This window comes from Ambystoma mexicanum, assembly GCF_040938575.1.
Source record: "Ambystoma mexicanum isolate Mex_15411 chromosome 12 unlocalized genomic scaffold, UKY_AmexF1_1 Mex_chr12_unloc.2, whole genome shotgun sequence".
NCBI classification, from domain to species: domain Eukaryota; kingdom Metazoa; phylum Chordata; class Amphibia; order Caudata; family Ambystomatidae; genus Ambystoma; species Ambystoma mexicanum.
The window spans coordinates 6,780,314-6,803,608 of NW_027182323.1; the positions used below are offsets into that span (position 1 = coordinate 6,780,314).

A 23,295-nucleotide genomic window follows, 5' to 3' on the forward strand; every position below is an offset into this window, starting at 1 on the left:
ATCACCATATTGTGTCCTTTTAGTAGTAGGTTGTCCTCAGACAAGGCCAGTTCCTCCTTCACCAGTAAAAGCCTGTCTATTTCTCTATGGACGTCTTCCGATTCAAGGCGACCTCTTTCTTTGGCCCATCTCCACCGCCCTGATCTGAGTCCTTCACTGACGATGAGGCATGCTGGATCCATCTCTTGTTTCCTGTGCGAGGGTAGCGGGGTCGATGCCCTTGGGCATGGCTTCTTGAATAAGATATCAGAAGTAGCGATTCACTACAGAAGGTTCCGGTCGGTCTCCGCTTCTCGGATGACGGGACAGAACTCACACTCACTTTCACCCTTGGAACCTATGTGAGGTACCAGCACCGTGGGGTTATGAGATGTGGGAGGGAGGGGCTTCTTCTAACAGCTGCAGCGAGGCACAAGCACTGTTGGTTCCCTGCTCCCTTCCCTCACTCACCACTGCTACTGGCAATCACTGCTGCGGACCCCCGGGCACAATCCAGCCTCCTGCATCTTCCGATACATAGGCAGGGCAACGCCCTCACTGCCACGGCCACCAGTAGTTCTCCCTCTCCTGGGCCTCCGTTGCCATGCGCTTCGCCTTCCCGGCGCTGTAGCCTCCCACGCATAGGATGTCTCTCCTTCGTTGCCACTGGGTGGACCCTGGGTGAGGGACCTTCTACCCCAGGGCCAGCACTGGGCAGTACAAAGACACAGGAGGCAGGTGTCACACGCAACATGTTGTTATTCATACACCTCCTACCTGCAACTGCCTTGCCCGTGCTTAGCCTTGTCACTTCCCCTTTTCCCGCCGCCCCCCACCCTATCCCGCTCCGTGCCCCGGGAACCCAACTATCAACGTGAGGGCCATCATCCATTCCTAACAGAAAAGTGAGGCCTACCACTCAATTAACACATTTCGTGGGGTGTCACTTACTATGGAGTCAGTTCATAAATATGGCTAGCCCGCCCACCAGCCCATTGATTTCAGTGGACTCTCTCTGGCTAAATCTGATTTAATTTGCCAGGGCAACTCGAAGAGGTTGAGATGTATGGGTCAGGTTAATAATATACTGCAGGGTATGGTGGGTAAACGCAGATCTGGCTGGGACAAGGTATTTATCTGGGTGGGGATTTTGCAAACCCTACGTCTTTGGGCCTGTGGATATGGAAGCTACACATGCTGTCATGTTTGTGCCTGAAGCAAGAGGGGCCATTGATATTGGGTGGTGCCATGTGGTGGTTATGCATAGGGAGAAGTTTGGGGCATGGAAGGGAGCCGTGCACACATTTGGGGCAGGGGTGCATGTAACAGTTTTCCTTTGGCACCATATTTCACAAACTTCTTAGAAACTATCCTGATGGGGGTAGGATTTTGGTGAAGCTACAACACAATTATCCAACAACAGTAAGAGAAACTGAAATACAAGGAGGCTTTGAGTGCTGAAAACAGGCCAAAACATACATCACAGAAGGAGGAGTGTGAAGAGTAAGTCAAACTGTTCAGTGCTAACATGGCAGTTTCCGTAGTGTAGTGGTTATCACGTTCGCCTAACACGCGAAAGGTCCCCGGTTCGAGACCGGGCGGAAACACTTTTTTTTTTCCTGGCACATACCGAATTAGAACTCTGTTAATTAAAAACTGCACATACGTGCAAACATTTGTGGATGACATGCTAAAAAAGTCGGTAGCGGCAACATATGGTTAGTGCTGTGCAAGGAATCTCACATTCTGACTAGCCATGTGCATACTCTGCACTGCCACATATAGAAATTAGGGGTGTACCAGACTTTATAGACCAAAGTATGGGACAGTTTTATGAACGCCTATACAATATGCAGCAAAAGGGATGATCAAATCAAAACTGGAAATATGCATTAAGTACCAGAGTGGCTGCACTCATAGATAGATTGGGAGGATCCAGATATCAGAGTTTGGGCTACCCTTAAACGTAGATTGCTATATAGAGTTGCTGCATCATGTTCACGACCTATATATACCCCTGGAAGAACTACACGATCCCTAATAAAGGCTCATGTCCATAGATAGCGGTGGTGTGCCACCTATCTAAAAGGGGTAGAAACAGTAAAGTTACAGTCCATAGATAATTATGTGAATTGACCAAAAAAAAATAAACACAAAATTACAAAACAGGCCTGCACCAATGTGACCCACACTGGGGTGGCCTTTTTTAAACCACCTTTGTGAAGCTTAAATAGGCATAGCGTACTTCTTCTAGAGGGATCACACTGGTGACTTGTTGCACTTGATAAATCATATCAAGTCTTGTCCCTTTCTTTTGTGGTATACTGTTAGTCCAAATAGAGTGACATTTTTATGAACTTTACCAATGCTCCCTTAAAATTGTATTTATCTGTTCCTTCGGAATATGGTAGCTGTAAGGGGTCGGGACAACTTGCATCCATTTGTAGCGATCAGTTTAAGATTATTTAGCAGTTTTGAAGCTTCTTCTGACATAATACTAAAGTTCACAGTATCTGGCATATGCGCCATGTACCTATTCATCTATTTTACATGAACAATTATAACACTAAAAAAAGTTGAATTCGAACAACAATAGTTTTATGTCATGCATATAGATATTCTTTAATGTCCATTCAGCCTGAAAATATCGTCAATGAGTGTTTCAACCTCTTACTCACTGGTCTTCACCAGGGCGTTAGAACGTCTTCACTATACAAATTCCCAATGGTTCTTGAGATGCTTATTTCTAATCACTTCATAGGTACTTCTTCTACCTTGCATAATTCCTGTAATAGTCCTATTTGAGAAAATTCAAATGCCTTTCAGATTGAGTCCCAATTCTTGATGCCTAGAGGCTCTGCGCCTAATCTCAGACCGATTTTCCAAAGTCCAAATTTGTTTGATAACATACTCTTCCTGAGGGTTGTAACAGTGTCGATAAGCCACCCTCAAAACGGGGAGTTCCTTCTCTCCCCACTCACGTGGTTATGCAACAAACTATTTAACAGATTCTTTTTTTTTTTGCCCTATCTCAGACACATATCATGCCCCTTGGATCCCTCTACCATGAGCTGACAATGAGCCAAGAACCAGGCCAGTGTAGGGGAAATATATTGGTATTTATTTAAATTAAAAGTAATAGAAATGAGCACGAAAATGTTAAAAACCACTTTATCCGTGGCTCAACTTTTCTCAGCATAAATATATCACAAAAGTGAGTTAAAAAGACACAATCGCAATTATTCACTTTCTGTAAATTTAACTTCACAAAATAATTATATTGATTAATAATGGAGGCACTTTTGTGCGATTTTGATTTTCCTGCAGGCTTAAAAGGATAGAAGTAGGATTTCAAGATTGGTAATGATGATTTCGCACACACTTATGATTTAAAATAAACACAGGGTGATTTATCGGTTAATTTTTCAGACCCCCCCACCACTCCCCCCGCTTTGGTCTATGTTGGGAAGTCAGACAGAAAACTTAGAATGCTTTGGGGAATTTTGGATTTCAGACTCCCCTTGCAGAAATACCTGTTTTGGGGAAGCTGGATAAAAAGGTTGGACTGATTAAAAAACAAAGACACCCCTCTTCCTTAAGAAGTCGTGGTCAGCTGGACAACAAGGATTACCCAATTAATTTATAGAGTACAGTTTTCAGCACACACTGCGAAGTGATCTTTGTTAATTTCAAATTTTAATAAAATACACCCTGGAGGTGGTACTAGAGAGCCCAATCAACATGGCCGCGAGCCGAAACATCCGTACAAGATCCGGCCGCACATCAACTCTGAAGCCAACCTCAAAGTGCAGATTATGAAAATTTGAGACACTGGGCACCTGTTGGCGAGACTTGAGGTTCCTAAACCTAAACTGGGCTGAGAACGACAGAGGACACCTTTGTGTGCGCAGTAGCGCGGAGTGCAGGGAGAGGCGCCTCTGATCCTGTGACAGGGACTTCAGCTGCACCTAGCACCCCAGATGGCCTAGACTGCCTTGCGGGCAACATCAAAGCGGAATTGGCAAGAGCCTTACCCGACTCCCGGACATCGAGGGAGCCAGCAGGGAGGCTGCGGATCGGCTCACCACACCGGGGGAGCCCCGGGCATAACGGCTCCTCCTCTGTGTGGCATGGAGGATCGCAGCCCGTCACTCCCGGGAGGCGAAGGCGGAGCAACCAGTCCCCCAACTACTGGGGAGATCAGCATACACCAGCCAGGACACCCGAGGAACTGAGTGGTGTTTCTGAGGGCAGAACGGAACGGAGGAGAGACCCGACCACTGGGTCTTGCCACGGTAACAACCTATGGCGGCGGCTCCTGGAGCAGAGAGGCACACGCCGGAAAACCCACAGAGCCCAGAGGCCACCAGGACTCTGAGAGAGCTGGGTTGACAGATGAGAGCAAAATAGTAGAAGGAAAAAGAGGAAGAAGACTTGATGTAGTTGAGAGGAAACCAAACTGATGGAGATTATAGGGATAATAAGAGAATATCATGAGAGAATGAGAGGATAGAAGAAGGGAAGAAACAAGGAGAGTTGGAGGTGTGATACTGGGAGGAATGTAGGTGATAGTCTGACATATGCCATCTTTCATCAAAATAAATTACCTTGTGGAAATTGACTTTGACAGCATTGCATGGTGGTGATGACAAGGCATGCATATGTATTAAGAAAGGAAGCATAGGGCTGGGGGTATTGTGGACTATGGGGTGACACCCCCTATATATTAACAAAACGATGAAAGGCCACAATGTAATTTTATTGATGAAAATTAACATGGGGAAACTTATTTAGATGAAAGGACATAGACGCGAGTCTGGCATTGGTGCCAGAGTGGAATTGGTAAAGATAAAGTTGATAACAAAACAAGGATTGAGGTTGCAGTGGGAGAAAGACCCTGAGCTATGAGTGGCGTGGAACCATAGATAGAGATAGATAAAAGTGAGAGTAGGACAGCCATGAAGGTGAGAGTGAATGGGATAATTCAAAGGGAAAGATGCAATAGGGCGGAATAGGGGATAATCAGCAGATTGGAAGGGCTAGAGGTGAGACAAGGACAGAGTTGCTAGAGGTGTATTGGAAAAGTTGCAAAAAAGAGGCATTTACGGTAGTGAGGAAATGAGAGCCAATGAGTAGAGACTAGAAAGACAGGTGGAGGGGAAAGAGATAGAGACCAGGTGAGTGAAGGGGGTGAGCCTTGAGCAGATAAGGGAAGAACCAGGATACTTAAAGTGAAAGAACATGGCCTGAGTCATTGATTATGAAAATGAATTCACTTCAGAAGTCAAGTGCTTCTTTTATGGAGATTACATTTTTCAATGTAGTTACTATGGTCTCTTAACCATAGGATCATTCACAGTGAAGTCTAGGAATTCTCTCACACTTCTCTCGAACTAGGATGCCTTGTGCACCAGGGTGGATCCACCAGGGTGCATCTGTCACTGGACAGGTGGTATCTTACCTACTTGGTGGTAGTTGCCCACGTAAGTGTCTGAAGTCTGTTCTATGTGACAATTACTGGTATTTGTATTTAGGCTGGTTCTTAGCAGTTCCTGAAAACGTATTACATACTAAATTCACATATACCAACCACCATGTGGCTGGCTTATATCTGAAAACTGTCGGGACATTTTCCAGCTGACAATACATAATTCTGCACTATACAAAATAACCCGTTCTTACACGTTGTTATGGTCTGCACCATTTTCCATACATAATGTTGATCAGGTGTGTGTCGTGCAGCGCAGGCTGACTTGTCCATTGCCTCGCTCATGGCATCATCACATACAGGCCATTGTGTTGGGCCCGGGGTGAGGGACCTCCTGCCCTGGTGCCGGCACTGCACACTACAAAGACACGGGAGGCAGGTGTCAAACGCAACACATCTTTATTCATACACCTCCTACATGCCACTGCCTTGCCCATGCTTAGCCTTCATCAGTTCCCCTGTTACCCCCGCCCCATGCCCCAGAACCCAACTGTCAATGGGACATCCCCGCAAATTAAACAATTACCCCAAAGGGGGTGCAACATGTGCCTGGGATGGTGCGCCTCAGACCATTTCTTCAATGAGACATTGCAGTTTGTTTCTTGCTCTTTGGGGTCTCGAGTTCTCTGTCTCTCGCACCATTCTTCCTGCCGGCTCCCCAGTGTATTCCACACCAGAGGTGTCAGAGTCTTCTCGGTCTCCATGATATGAATCGTCCTCATGGTGTTCATCAGACATGTCCCCTCTTCCCCTTGCCCGCCGTGGGGTGGCTAGTGGAAACCGTTTGAAATGTGAGGAGTTGCAGGTGGTGGACCCACGGTCGCCCTGGGCCGTAACCATTGAACCCTTTCGTGCAGTAATCACTAGGAGATCATCCTTGAACATTGCCATGTGTTTGTGGGTTTGTGGTTGCTTCATCGTCACTACCTCTTCAACTTCTAGCATGCAGTCCTTGGCTTTCCTGCGAATGTCTGCATAGTCCTTTATTCTCTGCTTGGCGTTCTGGTCGTGATCTCTCATTTCACTATCCTCAGGTCGCATGGTGTCTTGGGGGCCATGCTGTGGCAGCCGGGACCGAACATTTCTCCCAAACAGGACCTCTGCTGGGCTTTTCCTATGGATCTGTGTGCAGTGCTCCAATAGTCCCTGAGCAGTTGATGGAAGACATGCTCGTAGGGTTGTCCAGTTTACTGGGCCACCTGTAGCACTTGTTTGAGGTTTGCCATGAAACGCTCAATCATGCCGTTTGCTTGAGGCCATAACAGCATGATCTTCTGGTGATGAAACCCCATGTATTCACTGAAGCGCTCAAAGTCTTGGCCAGCGTATGGAGATACATTATCTGTCTTCACTTTTTGGGAAATGCCATATGCTGTGAAAATGTGGTCCAGGACTCGGATGACATAGTGAGCTGCCGTGGAGACTCTCTGCGCCTCTAAATAGCTGGGGTACTTGTCCATTATGGCTAGGATGTATTTTCTCCCTTCGATGAGACCAAAGAAGTCAGCCGCCACTGCTTCCCACACCCCCTCCGGTAACGCAGACATCCGATAACGCTCTGGATGTCTGTTGGGTGTAATGAGGCAACAGGTCGGACACTCTTTCAAGACCTCCCCCAAAAGCGCATCTAGTTGGGGGAACCAGACCTTCTGTCTCAACATGTGTTTCGTAGACACTATTCCTCGGTGCCCCTCATGTGCTAGTTCCACTACTTTCCTTCGGAGTGAAGCTGGGATCACCATATTGTGTCCTTTTAGTAGTAGGTTGTCCTCAGACAAGGCCAGTTCCTCCTTCACCAGTAAAAGCCTGTCTATTTCTCTATGGACGTCTTCCGATTCAAGGCGACCTCTTTCTTTGGCCCATCTCCACCGCCCTGATCTGAGTCCTTCACTGACGATGAGGCATGCTGGATCCATCTCTTGTTTCCTGTGCGAGGGTAGCGGGGTCGATGCCCTTGGGCATGGCTTCTTGAATAAGATATCAGAAGTAGCGATTCACTACAGAAGGTTCCGGTCGGTCTCCGCTTCTCGGATGACGGGACAGAACTCACACTCACTTTCACCCTTGGAACCTATGTGAGGTACCAGCACCGTGGGGTTATGAGATGTGGGAGGGAGGGGCTTCTTCTAACAGCTGCAGCGAGGCACAAGCACTGTTGGTTCCCTGCTCCCTTCCCTCACTCACCACTGCTACTGGCAATCACTGCTGCGGACCCCCGGGCACAATCCAGCCTCCTGCATCTTCCGATACATAGGCAGGGCAACGCCCTCACTGCCACGGCCACCAGTAGTTCTCCCTCTCCTGGGCCTCCGTTGCCATGCGCTTCGCCTTCCCGGCGCTGTAGCCTCCCACGCATAGGATGTCTCTCCTTCGTTGCCACTGGGTGGACCCGGGGTGAGGGACCTTCTACCCCAGGGCCAGCACTGGGCAGTACAAAGACACAGGAGGCAGGTGTCACACGCAACATGTTGTTATTCATACACCTCCTACCTGCAACTGCCTTGCCCGTGCTTAGCCTTGTCACTTCCCCTTTTCCCGCCGCCCCCCACCCTATCCCGCTCCGTGCCCCGGGAACCCAACTATCAACGTGAGGGCCATCATCCATTCCTAACAGAAAAGTGAGGCCTACCACTCAATTAACACATTTCGTGGGGTGTCACTTACTATGGAGTCAGTTCATAAATATGGCTAGCCCGCCCACCAGCCCATTGATTTCAGTGGACTCTCTCTGGCTAAATCTGATTTAATTTGCCAGGGCAACTCGAAGAGGTTGAGATGTATGGGTCAGGTTAATAATATAATGCAGGGTATGGTGGGTAAACGCAGATCTGGCTGGGACAAGGTATTTATCTGGGTGGGGATTTTGCAAACCCTACGTCTTTGGGCCTGTGGATATGGAAGCTACACATGCTGTCATGTTTGTGCCTGAAGCAAGAGGGGCCATTGATATTGGGTGGTGCCATGTGGTGGTTATGCATAGGGAGAAGTTTGGGGCATGGAAGGGAGCCGTGCACACATTTGGGGCAGGGGTGCATGTAACAGTTTTCCTTTGGCACCATATTTCACAAACTTCTTAGAAACTATCCTGATGGGGGTAGGATTTTGGTGAAGCTACAACACAATTATCCAACAACAGTAAGAGAAACTGAAATACAAGGAGGCTTTGAGTGCTGAAAACAGGCCAAAACATACATCACAGAAGGAGGAGTGTGAAGAGTAAGTCAAACTGTTCAGTGCCAACATGGCAGTTTCCGTAGTGTAGTGGTTATCACGTTCGCCTAACACGCGAAAGGTCCCCGGTTCGAGACCGGGCGGAAACACTTTTTTTTTTTCCTGGCACATACCGAATTAGAACTCTGTTAATTAAAAACTGCACATACGTGCAAACATTTGTGGATGACATGCTAAAAAAGTCGGTAGCGGCAACATATGGTTAGTGCTGTGCAAGGAATCTCACATTCTGACTAGCCATGTGCATACTCTGCACTGCCACATATAGACATTAGGGGTGTACCAGACTTTATAGACCAAAGTATGGGACAGTTTTATGAACGCCTATACAATATACAGCAAAAGGGATGATCAAATCAAAACTGGAAATATGCATTAAGTACCAGAGTGGCTGCACTCATAGATAGATTGGGAGGATCCAGATATCAGAGTTTGGGCTACCCTTAAACGTAGATTGCTATATAGAGTTGCTGCATCATGTTCACGACCTATATATACCCCTGGAAGAACTACACGATCCCTAATAAAGGCTCATGTCCATAGATAGCGGTGGTGTGCCACCTATCTAAAAGGGGTAGAAACAGTAAAGTTACAGTCCATAGATAATTATGTGAATTGACCAAAAAAAAATAAACACAAAATTACAAAACAGGCCTGCACCAATGTGACCCACACTGGGGTGGCCTTTTTTAAACCACCTTTGTGAAGCTTAAATAGGCATAGCGTACTTCTTCTAGAGGGATCACACTGGTGACTTGTTGCACTTGATAAATCATATCAAGTCTTGTCCCTTTCTTTTGTGGTATACTGTTAGTCCAAATAGAGGGACATTTTTATGAACTTTACCAATGCTCCCTTAAAATTGTATTTATCTGTTCCTTCGGAATATGGTAGCTGTAAGGGGTCGGGACAACTTGCATCCATTTGTAGCGATCAGTTTAAGATTATTTAGCAGTTTTGAAGCTTCTTCTGACATAATACTAAAGTTCACAGTATCTGGCATATGCGCCATGTACCTATTCATCTATTTTACATGAACAATTATAACACTAAAAAAAGTTGAATTCGAACAACAATAGTTTTATGTCATGCATATAGATATTCTTTAATGTCCATTCAGCCTGAAAATATCGTCAATGAGTGTTTCAACCTCTTACTCACTGGTCTTCACCAGGGCGTTAGAACGTCTTCACTATACAAATTCCCAATGGTTCTTGAGATGCTTATTTCTAATCACTTCATAGGTACTTCTTCTACCTTGCATAATTCCTGTAATAGTCCTATTTGAGAAAATTCAAATGCCTTTCAGATTGAGTCCCAATTCTTGATGCCTAGAGGCTCTGCGCCTAATCTCAGACCGATTTTCCAAAGTCCAAATTTGTTTGATAACATACTCTTCCTGAGGGTTGTAACAGTGTCGATAAGCCACCCTCAAAACGGGGAGTTCCTTCTCTCCCCACTCACGTGGTTATGCAACAAACTATTTAACAGATTCTTTTTTTTTTTGCCCTATCTCAGACACATATCATGCCCCTTGGATCCCTCTACCATGAGCTGACAATGAGCCAAGAACCAGGCCAGTGTAGGGGAAATATATTGGTATTTATTTAAATTAAAAGTAATAGAAATGAGCACGAAAATGTTAAAAACCACTTTATCCGTGGCTCAACTTTTCTCAGCATAAATATATCACAAAAGTGAGTTAAAAAGACACAATCGCAATTATTCACTTTCTGTAAATTTAACTTCACAAAATAATTATATTGATTAATAATGGAGGCACTTTTGTGCGATTTTGATTTTCCTGCAGGCTTAAAAGGATAGAAGTAGGATTTCAAGATTGGTAATGATGATTTCGCACACACTTATGATTTAAAATAAACACAGGGTGATTTATCGGTTAATTTTTCAGACCCCCCCACCACTCCCCCCGCTTTGGTCTATGTTGGGAAGTCAGACAGAAAACTTAGAATGCTTTGGGGAATTTTGGATTTCAGACTCCCCTTGCAGAAATACCTGTTTTGGGGAAGCTGGATAAAAAGGTTGGACTGATTAAAAAACAAAGACACCCCTCTTCCTTAAGAAGTCGTGGTCAGCTGGACAACAAGGATTACCCAATTAATTTATAGAGTACAGTTTTCAGCACACACTGCGAAGTGATCTTTGTTAATTTCAAATTTTAATAAAATACACCCTGGAGGTGGTACTAGAGAGCCCAATCAACATGGCCGCGAGCCGAAACATCCGTACAAGATCCGGCCGCACATCAACTCTGAAGCCAACCTCAAAGTGCAGATTATGAAAATTTGAGACACTGGGCACCTGTTGGCGAGACTTGAGGTTCCTAAACCTAAACTGGGCTGAGAACGACAGAGGACACCTTTGTGTGCGCAGTAGCGCGGAGTGCAGGGAGAGGCGCCTCTGATCCTGTGACAGGGACTTCAGCTGCACCTAGCACCCCAGATGGCCTAGACTGCCTTGCAGGCAACATCAAAGCGGAATTGGCAAGAGCCTTACCCGACTCCCGGACATCGAGGGAGCCAGCAGGGAGGCTGCGGATCGGCTCACCACACCGGGGGAGCCCCGGGCATAACGGCTCCTCCTCTGTGTGGCATGGAGGATCGCAGCCCGTCACTCCCGGGAGGCGAAGGCGGAGCAACCAGTCCCCCAACTACTGGGGAGATCAGCATACACCAGCCAGGACACCCGAGGAACTGAGTGGTGTTTCTGAGGGCAGAACGGAACGGAGGAGAGACCCGACCACTGGGTCTTGCCACGGTAACAACCTATGGCGGCGGCTCCTGGAGCAGAGAGGCACACGCCGGAAAACCCACAGAGCCCAGAGGCCACCAGGACTCTGAGAGAGCTGGGTTGACAGATGAGAGCAAAATAGTAGAAGGAAAAAGAGGAAGAAGACTTGATGTAGTTGAGAGGAAACCAAACTGATGGAGATTATAGGGATAATAAGAGAATATCATGAGAGAATGAGAGGATAGAAGAAGGGAAGAAACAAGGAGAGTTGGAGGTGTGATACTGGGAGGAATGTAGGTGATAGTCTGACATATGCCATCTTTCATCAAAATAAATTACCTTGTGGAAATTGACTTTGACAGCATTGCATGGTGGTGATGACAAGGCATGCATATGTATTAAGAAAGGAAGCATAGGGCTGGGGGTATTGTGGACTATGGGGTGACACCCCCTATATATTAACAAAACGATGAAAGGCCACAATGTAATTTTATTGATGAAAATTAACATGGGGAAACTTATTTAGATGAAAGGACATAGACGCGAGTCTGGCATTGGTGCCAGAGTGGAATTGGTAAAGATAAAGTTGATAACAAAACAAGGATTGAGGTTGCAGTGGGAGAAAGACCCTGAGCTATGAGTGGCGTGGAACCATAGATAGAGATAGATAAAAGTGAGAGTAGGACAGCCATGAAGGTGAGAGTGAATGGGATAATTCAAAGGGAAAGATGCAATAGGGCGGAATAGGGGATAATCAGCAGATTGGAAGGGCTAGAGGTGAGACAAGGACAGAGTTGCTAGAGGTGTATTGGAAAAGTTGCAAAAAAGAGGCATTTACGGTAGTGAGGAAATGAGAGCCAATGAGTAGAGACTAGAAAGACAGGTGGAGGGGAAAGAGATAGAGACCAGGTGAGTGAAGGGGGTGAGCCTTGAGCAGATAAGGGAAGAACCAGGATACTTAAAGTGAAAGAACATGGCCTGAGTCATTGATTATGAAAATGAATTCACTTCAGAAGTCAAGTGCTTCTTTTATGGAGATTACATTTTTCAATGTAGTTACTATGGTCTCTTAACCATAGGATCATTCACAGTGAAGTCTAGGAATTCTCTCACACTTCTCTCGAACTAGGATGCCTTGTGCACCAGGGTGGATCCACCAGGGTGCATCTGTCACTGGACAGGTGGTATCTTACCTACTTGGTGGTAGTTGCCCACGTAAGTGTCTGAAGTCTGTTCTATGTGACAATTACTGGTATTGGTATTTAGGCTGGTTCTTAGCAGTTCCTGAAAACGTATTACATACTAAATTCACATATACCAACCACCATGTGGCTGGCTTATATCTGAAAACTGTCGGGACATTTTCCAGCTGACAATACATAATTCTGCACTATACAAAATAACCCGTTCTTACACGTTGTTATGGTCTGCACCATTTTCCATACATAATGTTGATCAGGTGTGTGTCGTGCAGCGCAGGCTGACTTGTCCATTGCCTCGCTCATGGCATCATCACATACAGGCCATTGTGTTGGGCCCGGGGTGAGGGACCTCCTGCCCTGGTGCCGGCACTGCACAGTACAAAGACACGGGAGGCAGGTGTCAAACGCAACACATCTTTATTCATACACCTCCTACATGCCACTGCCTTGCCCATGCTTAGCCTTCATCAGTTCCCCTGTTACCCCCGCCCCATGCCCCAGAACCCAACTGTCAATGGGACATCCCCGCAAATTAAACAATTACCCCAAAGGGGGTGCAACATGTGCCTGGGATGGTGCGCCTCAGACCATTTCTTCAATGAGACATTGCAGTTTGTTTCTTGCTCTTTGGGGTCTCGAGTTCTCTGTCTCTCGCACCATTCTTCCTGCCGGCTCCCCAGTGTATTCCACACCAGAGGTGTCAGAGTCTTCTCGGTCTCCATGATATGAATCGTCCTCATGGTGTTCATCAGACATGTCCCCTCTTCCCCTTGCCCGCCGTGGGGTGGCTAGTGGAAACCGTTTGAAATGTGAGGAGTTGCAGGTGGTGGACCCACGGTCGCCCTGGGCCGTAACCATTGAACCCTTTCGTGCAGTAATCACTAGGAGATCATCCTTGAACATTGCCATGTGTTTGTGGGTTTGTGGCTGCTTCATCGTCACTACCTCTTCAACTTCTAGCATGCAGTCCTTGGCTTTCCTGCGAATGTCTGCATAGTCCTTTATTCTCTGCTTGGCGTTCTGGTCGTGATCTCTCATTTCACTATCCTCAGGTCGCATGGTGTCTTGGGGGCCATGCTGTGGCAGCCGGGACCGAACATTTCTCCCAAACAGGACCTCTGCTGGGCTTTTCCTGTGGAGCTGTGTGCAGTGCTCCAATAGTCCCTGAGCAGTTGATGGAAGACATGCTCGTAGGGTTGTCCAGTTTACTGGGCCACCTGTAGCACTTGTTTGAGGTTTGCCATGAAACGCTCAATCATGCCGTTTGCTTGAGGCCATAACAGCATGATCTTCTGGTGATGAAACCCCATGTATTCACTGAAGCGCTCAAAGTCTTGGCCAGCGTATGGAGATACATTATCTGTCTTCACTTTTTGGGAAATGCCATATGCTGTGAAAATGTGGTCCAGGACTCGGATGACATAGTGAGCTGCCGTGGAGACTCTCTGCGCCTCTAAATAGCTGGGGTACTTGTCCATTATGGCTAGGATGTATTTTCTCCCTTCGATGAGACCAAAGAAGTCAGCCGCCACTGCTTCCCACACCCCCTCCGGTAACGCAGACATCCGATAACGCTCTGGATGTCTGTTGGGTGTAATGAGGCAACAGGTCGGACACTCTTTCAAGACCTCCCCCAAAAGCGCATCTAGTTGGGGGAACCAGACCTTCTGTCTCAACATGTGTTTCGTAGACACTATTCCTCGGTGCCCCTCATGTGCTAGTTCCACTACTTTCCTTCGGAGTGAAGCTGGGATCACCATATTGTGTCCTTTTAGTAGTAGGTTGTCCTCAGACAAGGCCAGTTCCTCCTTCACCAGTAAAAGCCTGTCTATTTCTCTATGGACGTCTTCCGATTCAAGGCGACCTCTTTCTTTGGCCCATCTCCACCGCCCTGATCTGAGTCCTTCACTGACGATGAGGCATGCTGGATCCATCTCTTGTTTCCTGTGCGAGGGTAGCGGGGTCGATGCCCTTGGGCATGGCTTCTTGAATAAGATATCAGAAGTAGCGATTCACTACAGAAGGTTCCGGTCGGTCTCCGCTTCTCGGATGACGGGACAGAACTCACACTCACTTTCACCCTTGGAACCTATGTGAGGTACCAGCACCGTGGGGTTATGAGATGTGGGAGGGAGGGGCTTCTTCTAACAGCTGCAGCGAGGCACAAGCACCGTTGGTTCCCTGCTCCCTTCCCTCACTCACCACTGCTACTGGCAATCACTGCTGCGGACCCCCGGGCACAATCCAGCCTCCTGCATCTTCCGATACATAGGCAGGGCAACGCCCTCACTGCCACGGCCACCAGTAGTTCTCCCTCTCCTGGGCCTCCGTTGCCATGCGCTTCGCCTTCCCGGCGCTGTAGCCTCCCACGCATAGGATGTCTCTCCTTCGTTGCCACTGGGTGGACCCGGGGTGAGGGACCTTCTACCCCAGGGCCAGCACTGGGCAGTACAAAGACACAGGAGGCAGGTGTCACACGCAACATGTTGTTATTCATACACCTCCTACCTGCAACTGCCTTGCCCGTGCTTAGCCTTGTCACTTCCCCTTTTCCCGCCGCCCCCCACCCTATCCCGCTCCGTGCCCCGGGAACCCAACTATCAACGTGAGGGCCATCATCCATTCCTAACAGAAAAGTGAGGCCTACCACTCAATTAACACATTTCGTGGGGTGTCACTTACTATGGAGTCAGTTCATAAATATGGCTAGCCCGCCCACCAGCCCATTGATTTCAGTGGACTCTCTCTGGCTAAATCTGATTTAATTTGCCAGGGCAACTCGAAGAGGTTGAGATGTATGGGTCAGGTTAATAATATACTGCAGGGTATGGTGGGTAAATGCAGATCTGGCTGGGACAAGGTATTTATCTGGGTGGGGATTTTGCAAACCCTACGTCTTTGGGCCTGTGGATATGGAAGCTACACATGCTGTCATGTTTGTGCCTGAAGCAAGAGGGGCCATTGATATTGGGTGGTGCCATGTGGTGGTTATGCATAGGGAGAAGTTTGGGGCATGGAAGGGAGCCGTGCACACATTTGGGGCAGGGGTGCATGTAACAGTTTTCCTTTGGCACCATATTTCACAAACTTCTTAGAAACTATCCTGATGGGGGTAGGATTTTGGTGAAGCTACAACACAATTATCCAACAACAGTAAGAGAAACTGAAATACAAGGAGGCTTTGAGTGCTGAAAACAGGCCAAAACATACATCACAGAAGGAGGAGTGTGAAGAGTAAGTCAAACTGTTCAGTGCTAACATGGCAGTTTCCGTAGTGTAGTGGTTATCACGTTCGCCTAACACGCGAAAGGTCCCCGGTTCGAGACCGGGCGGAAACACTTTTTTTTTTTCCTGGCACATACCGAATTAGAACTCTGTTAATTAAAAACTGCACATACGTGCAAACATTTGTGGATGACATGCTAAAAAAGTCGGTAGCGGCAACATATGGTTAGTGCTGTGCAAGGAATCTCACATTCTGACTAGCCATGTGCATACTCTGCACTGCCACATATAGACATTAGGGGTGTACCAGACTTTATAGACCAAAGTATGGGACAGTTTTATGAACGCCTATACAATATACAGCAAAAGGGATGATCAAATCAAAACTGGAAATATGCATTAAGTACCAGAGTGGCTGCACTCATAGATAGATTGGGAGGATCCAGATATCAGAGTTTGGGCTACCCTTAAACGTAGATTGCTATATAGAGTTGCTGCATCATGTTCACGACCTATATATACCCCTGGAAGAACTACACGATCCCTAATAAAGGCTCATGTCCATAGATAGCGGTGGTGTGCCACCTATCTAAAAGGGGTAGAAACAGTAAAGTTACAGTCCATAGATAATTATGTGAATTGACCAAAAAAAAATAAACACAAAATTACAAAACAGGCCTGCACCAATGTGACCCACACTGGGGTGGCCTTTTTTAAACCACCTTTGTGAAGCTTAAATAGGCATAGCGTACTTCTTCTAGAGGGATCACACTGGTGACTTGTTGCACTTGATAAATCATATCAAGTCTTGTCCCTTTCTTTTGTGGTATACTGTTAGTCCAAATAGAGGGACATTTTTATGAACTTTACCAATGCTCCCTTAAAATTGTATTTATCTGTTCCTTCGGAATATGGTAGCTGTAAGGGGTCGGGACAACTTGCATCCATTTGTAGCGATCAGTTTAAGATTATTTAGCAGTTTTGAAGCTTCTTCTGACATAATACTAAAGTTCACAGTATCTGGCATATGCGCCATGTACCTATTCATCTATTTTACATGAACAATTATAACACTAAAAAAAGTTGAATTCGAACAACAATAGTTTTATGTCATGCATATAGATATTCTTTAATGTCCATTCAGCCTGAAAATATCGTCAATGAGTGTTTCAACCTCTTACTCACTGGTCTTCACCAGGGCGTTAGAACGTCTTCACTATACAAATTCCCAATGGTTCTTGAGATGCTTATTTCTAATCACTTCATAGGTACTTCTTCTACCTTGCATAATTCCTGTAATAGTCCTATTTGAGAAAATTCAAATGCCTTTCAGATTGAGTCCCAATTCTTGATGCCTAGAGGCTCTGCGCCTAATCTCAGACCGATTTTCCAAAGTCCAAATTTGTTTGATAACATACTCTTCCTGAGGGTTGTAACAGTGTCGATAAGCCACCCTCAAAACGGGGAGTTCCTTCTCTCCCCACTCACGTGGTTATGCAACAAACTATTTAACAGATTCTTTTTTTTTTTGCCCTATCTCAGACACATATCATGCCCCTTGGATCCCTCTACCATGAGCTGACAATGAGCCAAGAACCAGGCCAGTGTAGGGGAAATATATTGGTATTTATTTAAATTAAAAGTAATAGAAATGAGCACGAAAATGTTAAAAACCACTTTATCCGTGGCTCAACTTTTCTCAGCATAAATATATCACAAAAGTGAGTTAAAAAGACACAATCGCAATTATTCACTTTCTGTAAATTTAACTTCACAAAATAATTATATTGATTAATAATGGAGGCACTTTTGTGCGATTTTGATTTTCCTGCAGGCTTAAAAGGATAGAAGTAGGATTTCAAGATTGGTAATGATGATTTCGCACACACTTATGATTTAAAATAAACACAGGGTGATTTATCGGTTAATTTTTCAGACCCCCCCACCACTCCCCCCGCTTTGGTCTATGTTGGGAAGTCAGACAGAAAACTTAGAATGCTTTGGGGAATTTTGGATTTCAGACTCCCCTTGCAGAAATACCTGTTTTGGGGAAGCTGGATAAAAAGGTTGGACTGATTAAAAAACAAAGACACCCCTCTTCCTTAAGAAGTCGTGGTCAGCTGGACAACAAGGATTACCCAATTAATTTATAGAGTACAGTTTTCAGCACACACTGCGAAGTGATCTTTGTTAATTTCAAATTTTAATAAAATACACCCTGGAGGTGGTACTAGAGAGCCCAATCAACATGGCCGCGAGCCGAAACATCCGTACAAGATCCGGCCGCACATCAACTCTGAAGCCAACCTCAAAGTGCAGATTATGAAAATTTGAGACACTGGGCACCTGTTGGCGAGACTTGAGGTTCCTAAACCTAAACTGGGCTGAGAACGACAGAGGACACCTTTGTGTGCGCAGTAGCGCGGAGTGCAGGGAGAGGCGCCTCTGATCCTGTGACAGGGACTTCAGCTGCACCTAGCACCCCAGATGGCCTAGACTGCCTTGCGGGCAACATCAAAGCGGAATTGGCAAGAGCCTTACCCGACTCCCGGACATCGAGGGAGCCAGCAGGGAGGCTGCGGATCGGCTCACCACACCGGGGGAGCCCCGGGCATAACGGCTCCTCCTCTGTGTGGCATGGAGGATCGCAGCCCGTCACTCCCGGGAGGCGAAGGCGGAGCAACCAGTCCCCCAACTACTGGGGAGATCAGCATACACCAGCCAGGACACCCGAGGAACTGAGTGGTGTTTCTGAGGGCAGAACGGAACGGAGGAGAGACCCGACCACTGGGTCTTGCCACGGTAACAACCTATGGCGGCGGCTCCTGGAGCAGAGAGGCACACGCCGGAAAACCCACAGAGCCCAGAGGCCACCAGGACTCTGAGAGAGCTGGGTTGACAGATGAGAGCAAAATAGTAGAAGGAAAAAGAGGAAGAAGACTTGATGTAGTTGAGAGGAAACCAAACTGATGGAGATTATAGGGATAATAAGAGAATATCATGAGAGAATGAGAGGATAGAAGAAGGGAAGAAACAAGGAGAGTTGGAGGTGTGATACTGGGAGGAATGTAGGTGATAGTCTGACATATGCCATCTTTCATCAAAATAAATTACCTTGTGGAAATTGACTTTGACAGCATTGCATGGTGGTGATGACAAGGCATGCATATGTATTAAGAAAGGAAGCATAGGGCTGGGGGTATTGTGGACTATGGGGTGACACCCCCTATATATTAACAAAACGATGAAAGGCCACAATGTAATTTTATTGATGAAAATTAACATGGGGAAACTTATTTAGATGAAAGGACATAGACGCGAGTCTGGCATTGGTGCCAGAGTGGAATTGGTAAAGATAAAGTTGATAACAAAACAAGGATTGAGGTTGCAGTGGGAGAAAGACCCTGAGCTATGAGTGGCGTGGAACCATAGATAGAGATAGATAAAAGTGAGAGTAGGACAGCCATGAAGGTGAGAGTGAATGGGATAATTCAAAGGGAAAGATGCAATAGGGCGGAATAGGGGATAATCAGCAGATTGGAAGGGCTAGAGGTGAGACAAGGACAGAGTTGCTAGAGGTGTATTGGAAAAGTTGCAAAAAAGAGGCATTTACGGTAGTGAGGAAATGAGAGCCAATGAGTAGAGACTAGAAAGACAGGTGGAGGGGAAAGAGATAGAGACCAGGTGAGTGAAGGGGGTGAGCCTTGAGCAGATAAGGGAAGAACCAGGATACTTAAAGTGAAAGAACATGGCCTGAGTCATTGATTATGAAAATGAATTCACTTCAGAAGTCAAGTGCTTCTTTTATGGAGATTACATTTTTCAATGTAGTTACTATGGTCTCTTAACCATAGGATCATTCACAGTGAAGTCTAGGAATTCTCTCACACTTCTCTCGAACTAGGATGCCTTGTGCACCAGGGTGGATCCACCAGGGTGCATCTGTCACTGGACAGGTGGTATCTTACCTACTTGGTGGTAGTTGCCCACGTAAGTGTCTGAAGTCTGTTCTATGTGACAATTACTGGTATTGGTATTTAGGCTGGTTCTTAGCAGTTCCTGAAAACGTATTACATACTAAATTCACATATACCAACCACCATGTGGCTGGCTTATATCTGAAAACTGTCGGGACATTTTCCAGCTGACAATACATAATTCTGCACTATACAAAATAACCCGTTCTTACACGTTGTTATGGTCTGCACCATTTTCCATACATAATGTTGATCAGGTGTGTGTCGTGCAGCGCAGGCTGACTTGTCCATTGCCTCGCTCATGGCATCATCACATACAGGCCATTGTGTTGGGCCCGGGGTGAGGGACCTCCTGCCCTGGTGCCGGCACTGCACAGTACAAAGACACGGGAGGCAGGTGTCAAACGCAACACATCTTTATTCATACACCTCCTACATGCCACTGCCTTGCCCATGCTTAGCCTTCATCAGTTCCCCTGTTACCCCCGCCCCATGCCCCAGAACCCAACTGTCAATGGGACATCCCCGCAAATTAAACAATTACCCCAAAGGGGGTGCAACATGTGCCTGGGATGGTGCGCCTCAGACCATTTCTTCAATGAGACATTGCAGTTTGTTTCTTGCTCTTTGGGGTCTCGAGTTCTCTGTCTCTCGCACCATTCTTCCTGCCGGCTCCCCAGTGTATTCCACACCAGAGGTGTCAGAGTCTTCTCGGTCTCCATGATATGAATCGTCCTCATGGTGTTCATCAGACATGTCCCCTCTTCCCCTTGCCCGCCGTGGGGTGGCTAGTGGAAACCGTTTGAAATGTGAGGAGTTGCAGGTGGTGGACCCACGGTCGCCCTGGGCCGTAACCATTGAACCCTTTCGTGCAGTAATCACTAGGAGATCATCCTTGAACATTGCCATGTGTTTGTGGGTTTGTGGCTGCTTCATCGTCACTACCTCTTCAACTTCTAGCATGCAGTCCTTGGCTTTCCTGCGAATGTCTGCATAGTCCTTTATTCTCTGCTTGGCGTTCTGGTCGTGATCTCTCATTTCACTATCCTCAGGTCGCATGGTGTCTTGGGGGCCATGCTGTGGCAGCCGGGACCGAACATTTCTCCCAAACAGGACCTCTGCTGGGCTTTTCCTGTGGAGCTGTGTGCAGTGCTCCAATAGTCCCTGAGCAGTTGATGGAAGACATGCTCGCAGGGTTGTCCAGTTTACTGGGCCACCTGTAGCACTTGTTTGAGGTTTGCCATGAAACGCTCAATCATGCCGTTTGCTTGAGGCCATAACAGCATGATCTTCTGGTGATGAAACCCCATGTATTCACTGAAGCGCTCAAAGTCTTGGCCAGCGTATGGAGATACATTATCTGTCTTCACTTTTTGGGAAATGCCATATGCTGTGAAAATGTGGTCCAGGACTCGGATGACATAGTGAGCTGCCGTGGAGACTCTCTGCGCCTCTAAATAGCTGGGGTACTTGTCCATTATGGCTAGGATGTATTTTCTCCCTTCGATGAGACCAAAGAAGTCAGCCGCCACTGCTTCCCACACCCCCTCCGGTAACGCAGACATCCGATAACGCTCTGGATGTCTGTTGGGTGTAATGAGGCAACAGGTCGGACACTCTTTCAAGACCTCCCCCAAAAGCGCATCTAGTTGGGGGAACCAGACCTTCTGTCTCAACATGTGTTTCGTAGACACTATTCCTCGGTGCCCCTCATGTGCTAGTTCCACTACTTTCCTTCGGAGTGAAGCTGGGATCACCATATTGTGTCCTTTTAGTAGTAGGTTGTCCTCAGACAAGGCCAGTTCCTCCTTCACCAGTAAAAGCCTGTCTATTTCTCTATGGACGTCTTCCGATTCAAGGCGACCTCTTTCTTTGGCCCATCTCCACCGCCCTGATCTGAGTCCTTCACTGACGATGAGGCATGCTGGATCCATCTCTTGTTTCCTGTGCGAGGGTAGCGGGGTCGATGCCCTTGGGCATGGCTTCTTGAATAAGATATCAGAAGTAGCGATTCACTACAGAAGGTTCCGGTCGGTCTCCGCTTCTCGGATGACGGGACAGAACTCACACTCACTTTCACCCTTGGAACCTATGTGAGGTACCAGCACCGTGGGGTTATGAGATGTGGGAGGGAGGGGCTTCTTCTAACAGCTGCAGCGAGGCACAAGCACCGTTGGTTCCCTGCTCCCTTCCCTCACTCACCACTGCTACTGGCAATCACTGCTGCGGACCCCCGGGCACAATCCAGCCTCCTGCATCTTCCGATACATAGGCAGGGCAACGCCCTCACTGCCACGGCCACCAGTAGTTCTCCCTCTCCTGGGCCTCCGTTGCCATGCGCTTCGCCTTCCCGGCGCTGTAGCCTCCCACGCATAGGATGTCTCTCCTTCGTTGCCACTGGGTGGACCCGGGGTGAGGGACCTTCTACCCCAGGGCCAGCACTGGGCAGTACAAAGACACAGGAGGCAGGTGTCACACGCAACATGTTGTTATTCATACACCTCCTACCTGCAACTGCCTTGCCCGTGCTTAGCCTTGTCACTTCCCCTTTTCCCGCCGCCCCCCACCCTATCCCGCTCCGTGCCCCGGGAACCCAACTATCAACGTGAGGGCCATCATCCATTCCTAACAGAAAAGTGAGGCCTACCACTCAATTAACACATTTCGTGGGGTGTCACTTACTATGGAGTCAGTTCATAAATATGGCTAGCCCGCCCACCAGCCCATTGATTTCAGTGGACTCTCTCTGGCTAAATCTGATTTAATTTGCCAGGGCAACTCGAAGAGGTTGAGATGTATGGGTCAGGTTAATAATATACTGCAGGGTATGGTGGGTAAACGCAGATCTGGCTGGGACAAGGTATTTATCTGGGTGGGGATTTTGCAAACCCTACGTCTTTGGGCCTGTGGATATGGAAGCTACACATGCTGTCATGTTTGTGCCTGAAGCAAGAGGGGCCATTGATATTGGGTGGTGCCATGTGGTGGTTATGCATAGGGAGAAGTTTGGGGCATGGAAGGGAGCCGTGCACACATTTGGGGCAGGGGTGCATGTAACAGTTTTCCTTTGGCACCATATTTCACAAACTTCTTAGAAACTATCCTGATGGGGGTAGGATTTTGGTGAAGCTACAACACAATTATCCAACAACAGTAAGAGAAACTGAAATACAAGGAGGCTTTGAGTGCTGAAAACAGGCCAAAACATACATCACAGAAGGAGGAGTGTGAAGAGTAAGTCAAACTGTTCAGTGCTAACATGGCAGTTTCCGTAGTGTAGTGGTTATCACGTTCGCCTAACACGCGAAAGGTCCCCGGTTCGAGACCGGGCGGAAACACTTTTTTTTTTTCCTGGCACATACCGAATTAGAACTCTGTTAATTAAAAACTGCACATACGTGCAAACATTTGTGGATGACATGCTAAAAAAGTCGGTAGCGGC

The 23,295-nt window shown here is 47.1% G+C and overlaps 4 non-coding genes across 4 annotated transcripts; all 4 read left to right on the plus strand.

The window, feature by feature from the left end:
- Window positions 1-1,513: 1,513 nt before the first annotated feature.
- TRNAV-AAC (transfer RNA valine (anticodon AAC)) lies at window positions 1,514-1,586 on the plus strand. Its single transcript has one exon. It is a non-coding gene; the product is annotated as a tRNA-Val (tRNA).
- A 7,128-nt stretch (window positions 1,587-8,714) lies between these two features.
- Window positions 8,715-8,787, plus strand: TRNAV-AAC (transfer RNA valine (anticodon AAC)). The gene has a single exon. It is a non-coding gene; the product is annotated as a tRNA-Val (tRNA).
- A 7,129-nt stretch (window positions 8,788-15,916) lies between these two features.
- Window positions 15,917-15,989, plus strand: TRNAV-AAC (transfer RNA valine (anticodon AAC)). Its single transcript has one exon. It is a non-coding gene; the product is annotated as a tRNA-Val (tRNA).
- Window positions 15,990-23,118: 7,129 nt separating this feature from the next.
- TRNAV-AAC (transfer RNA valine (anticodon AAC)) lies at window positions 23,119-23,191 on the plus strand. The gene has a single exon. It is a non-coding gene; the product is annotated as a tRNA-Val (tRNA).
- Window positions 23,192-23,295: the final 104 nt, after the last annotated feature.